Raw genomic sequence first — 5831 nt, forward strand, 5'->3', positions numbered from 1 at the left:
AATAACAAGCAATAAATAGAAAATAATAAATAATAATAAATAATAATAATAATAAATGATAATAATAATAATAAATAAATAAAAATGAATATTATTTAATGAATAATTAATAAATATAAAATAATGATAATAAATAATGATGATAAATAAAAAAATTATGATAAATAAAAAATAATAATAAATAATAATAATTTATAATAATACTAAATAAAAATAAATAATAATAAATATTAAATAATACATATTAAATAATAATAAATAATACTAAAAAATAATAATGATAATAATAATAATAATAAATAAAAATTATGATAAATAATAAATAATAATAAATAATAAAATAAATAATAATAAATAATAATAATGATAAATAAAAATAAATAATAATAAACAATATTAAATAATAATAAACAATACTAATAAATAATAATAAATAACAATAATAAATAATAAATAATAACAAATAATAATAAAAACTAATAATTAATAATAATAAAAAATAATGAAAAACAAATAATAAGAATAATAATAATAAATAACAATAAACAATTATAAATAATAATGAATAATATTAATAAATAATAATTATTAATAATAAATAATAATGAATAATAAGATTAAATTATAATAAATAATAATAAATAATAATTATAAAACTAAAAGCCACATAAGCACTTTTCACATATATTGGCTTTCGAATACCATTTGACTCTAATCTCTCTCTCTCTCTCTCTCTCTCTCTCTCTCTCTCTCTCTCTCTCTCTCTCTCTCTCTCTCTCTATATTTGTTTATTTCTATGTCTCTCTATCGTTTAACTAACGAAGAAAACATAAAATACTTAATCAAATACACATATCACCTTATTCAATGTTAAATTTTCTCCTTTACATGACAAAAATATTAATTATAATAATAATAATAATAATAATAATAATAATAATAATAATAATAATAATAATAATGATATATTTTCTAGCAAAATATCTCACAGTATGTCATTTAGTGTTTAGTCGTAAATGTAGTAATTTATCGTGATTTTTACAGAACGGAAGCTGTACAGAATCCGTAGGAAGCGACGAGATGTTGAGGGATGAAGCATACTGTACTCTGTGCTCTAAGCTGATTGAAGGAATGCGTTCTTACTTGTATATGAATATCAACACCAATTAAGTCATGGGGTGGGAGGGGGGGGGGGGTAAATAGTTCTCGGTTCATGAAGGGCAGCTACCTCATCTGGCCTTATGTACAACAAAACCCTTCTATGGTGAACTAAAACAATATATTTCTCCTAAATGTTATTAACAGTTACTAAAATAATGATAAGATTTCTAAAAACTCATTTCATGCAGAGCAAAAAGCAAAGAAAAATGGAATCCTGATTATGATACGATTCGTAGATAAAATCCTTGCCTGGGCCTATTGCTTGTGAAGTCCTGTATTACAACGTCAATGCAAAACCTTCGTCTGTATAATATATTTGCAGGATAACAATCTCCTTAGTCTATGTTAAAGAACGACTTAATTACAACATAGATAAATTAGAAGTAATCTAATGCAGCTCAAGCCTGGACTCTTTAATTGTGTACCTGAATTTTAATTATTTGTACAAATGAAAACACACGAATAAGACCTTTAATCATATTGCAGCTATTCTTTGAGTAAATGCAATTCAATGCAATTGATTTTTCCCTATGCCTACCGGCACTTGAATGGACCCACGGTCCAGACATAACAGGTCAGCCAAGGCCCAGCTCAAGGTGTGAAACACCAATACTGTGACGTCACTTGCCCTCGTCTCACACGTGGGTAATTAAAACAAAGAACCATGGCCTTAGTTACCTGTCCATAAAGGCAACGTAAGTAATATAATATATAATATATATATATATATATATATATATATATATATATATATATATATATATATATATGCGTGTTATACTTGAGATTTCCAGATGACAGAAGATATCAATAGGACACAAAAAGAATAAAATTAAACAAAGATAATGTTCAATTAATATGGAAAAATATGAATCAAGGGTTATGGACGAGTCTGTATAGACTATCAATGAATATACATACTTTGAACTGAATTTTAAATGTTTCACCAGGACATGAGACCGAAATTAAAAGGATAAGTTCACCCAAAATCCCGTCGGAATCCTGTCTGTCAATTGAGAAATTCCTTATTGTTCGTCCCCATTACATAAGGGCCTGACATATTACACAATAGTGTCATTGCATTTCCTGTGACATCTTTCAAGTCCTATTGGTGCCATCCTTCCATCCCAATCTTCCCAGTCGTCTTCTACCTTTAAGAATCCATTCCACAATTCGTCAAACATCCCGATTATATTCAGGCATTCAATGTATGTGGCCTAACCATCTCAACTGGCATTTTTCCATTTGTATGATTACTTGTTCTACTCCCAAGGCTTCTCTTATGGTGGTATTTCACAGCTATCTCGTCGTTGCTCTAAAAATTAGACGTAGGACACGCATTTTAGCAGTCTGAATTTTAAAATTTAATTTTTCTGTCAGGACCCATGTCTCACAACCATATAGGAACACAGGATTCAGGATTGATCTGACCATTAATAGTTTAAAAGAGTTTCAAAACAAGCAGAAAAAATGGGCTTCAGTTTAGACTCGCAACAAGTAGGGATGGTCCCTACTTTTAGCAATGCTGATTGAAACATTGCTGCCTGTAATTATGTGGAGCTTTAGTTTAAATTGTTCCATATCAAGCGCTAGCTCTACGTTAGAACTAGTACTCTCAAAAATAATAAGTGGTCAAAGAACACCTAATGCTGACAGAAACCACGTCAGTAAAGGAGGTGATCAATTTCTTGATTATGATTCTTTAGATAAAAAAATTTTATGTAATATTTACCCCATATAACAAATAATAATAATATTTTATAGATATCTATGAATATTATTGATAAGGTATTATCTTCAATATTCATTTAAAGGAATTGAAGAAAAAAAAAGATTTATTAAAGCAAGCTAAGTGTTCAAATTAATTTTCTTTTTCCTGATCTAGAAATTAATCTCTGGCACCGTCATTCAGTTACTTATTATGAATGATAAATAAGATTTTTTTATAACTCTGACCATCCTTCTAATTTAAATCTTTAAAGACGGTACCATACTGCTCGATTTCCATATTCCTTCTCATGAGATAATGAAAATGGATAAATTCAGCTGCAAAACAGAGATCCAATGAGAGAGAAGATCAAATTCTTCGAGTCTCCGACTTTTGAAAGCAACTGATGGTAGACCATCCCATGCCTTAATATGGCATATCTCCCAAGAATGACTTTTGTTCTAAAATTATTTTAAAACTCTCACGATACTATAATATTGGTTAAATAATAAAAAATGTATGTAGATCAAAATGAAAAGTAATGATTGTTCACAAATATCATCATTATAAATAAAATTAATGCAATACTTTAATAGAATTTGCATAATACTTTCCAATTTTTTATCGGCAAAATATGAATTCAAAGATACCCTGCAATTTCCTCCTAGTAAAACTTACGGGCTGCCAACGCAAGAGCTCATGTCTTACACAAGGTAATGCAATATATCCAGACAGAGAATCCTAGTAATATTATTCTCTAGTTAGACTCTTCTCTTTCATCTGTATCTATCAATTGGTGCAAAGCGGGACTTTTCATGGGCGTTCCCAGTCTTGTTTTGGCAGGAGGTTTGGTCTTTAATATTTACAACAAAAATGGATTAATATTAATAAAGGGGAACGGAAAAATATTAAAATGGTAATGGAGAAAAAATAACTAGAACAAGTAAAAAATAAACGTTTTATTGTGCAGTGTAAGACAAAGGCCACATAAATGACAATATTCATATTGAGCTGTATTCTAGCATAAACTCTTTCAGCTAAAGGTAAAGATAAAACTACACCATGACAGATAGATGCCTTTCATGTGGATGTTTGGTGTTGGGGGAAGTGAATTGGATGTGAATGGAGTGGAAGAAGTGCGTCTTTATAGATGCAAAAATCAGCTGTAGCCAAGTTAAAATAGCCAAGACGAATAAATCGAAAGAGGATAATTTAAATGCAATAAGTACAACACCTCATAATGAAGTTCAAAGTTTACCTGATGCTAGAGGTATGGCACTTCAAAACAGAGGTCAAAGAGGATGTAATGCTTGAAATATGGCACTTCAAAAATAGATATCAAAGACCCTCTAATGCTATAGACAAAAAGATACTAAATAAAGGTCAAGGAGCTTCTAATACTAGAAGAATAGCACCTCAAAATTAAGGAAAAAGAACCAACAATGCAAGGCGTATGGCACTTCAAAAATAGATGTCAAAGACCTTCTAAGGCTACAGGTAAAGAGCTACTATATAGAGGTCAAAGAACATCCAATACTAGAGGTAAAGAACCTCAATATAGAGGTCAAAGAGCCTCTAACACTAGAGGTAAGGAATATCACTATAGAGGTCATAGAGCCTTCATTACTAGAAGTATGGCACCTCAAAATATAGGCCAAAGAACCTCTAATGCCAGATACATGACACTTCAGAAATAGATGTCAAAGACCCTCTAATGCTACAGGTAAAGAGCTATTACATAGAGGTCGAACAACCTCCAACCTCTAATACTACAGGTGAGAAACCTCAATATAGAGGTCAAAGTGCCTCTAATACTAGAGGTGAGGAACATCATTATAGAGGTCAAAATAACTCTAATACTAGAGGTGAAAAGCATATATATGGAGGGCAAAGTGCTCTAATACTAGAGGTAAGGAATATCAACATAGAGGTCATGGGGCCTCTAATACTGAAAGTATGGCACCTCAAAATAGAGTTCAAAGAACCTCTAATGGCATATGTATGGCACTTCAAAAATACATGTCAAAGACCCTCTAATGCTATAGGTAAAGAGATACTAAATAGAGCCCAAATAACCTCTTATGCTAGAGCTAAGGAGCCACAATGTAAATAATAATTAAATAATAATAAATAAAAAATAATATGAATAATAAATAATATTAATAATAATTAAATAATGATTAATAATAATTAAATAATAATTAATATTAATTAGATAATAATAAATAATAAATAATATTAATAATAATTAAATAATAAATAGTAAATGATAATGATAAATAATGATCATAAATATTATATAATAAGAAATAAATAAAAAATGATAAATAATAATAATAAATAATAATTATAATAACATATAATAATAAATAAATAATAATAATAATATTTATCCAATAATAAATAATAATAATAATATTTATCCAATAATAAATAACAATAATAAATAATAATGATAAATAATAAAAAATAATAACAAATAATTATGATAAATAATAGATAATAATAGATAATAAAAAAATAATAAAATTAATTATAAATGATGATAATACTAAATAAGAAAAATAAAAAAAATATTAATAATTAATAAATAAAAATAATAAATAAAAATAAATAATAGTAACGAATAATAAAAAAAACAATAATAAATAATAATAATGAATAATAATAAAAATAAATAATAATAATAATGAATAAAAATAAATAATAATGAATAATAAGATTAAATAATAATAAATCATAAGAAATAATTATAATAAATAATATTAATAAATAAAAATAAATAATAATAATAAATAACCATAAATAATAATTATCAATAAAAATAATAAATTTTAATATATAAAAATAATAAATAATAAACAATAATTATAATAATGATAATAAACAATAATCATAAATAATAATAAATAATAATAATAAAAATTGATAATGTATAATAGATAATAATAAATAATAAATA

Source organism: Palaemon carinicauda, chromosome 3 (genome assembly GCF_036898095.1).
Source record: "Palaemon carinicauda isolate YSFRI2023 chromosome 3, ASM3689809v2, whole genome shotgun sequence".
Classification (NCBI taxonomy): Eukaryota; Metazoa; Arthropoda; class Malacostraca; order Decapoda; family Palaemonidae; genus Palaemon; species Palaemon carinicauda.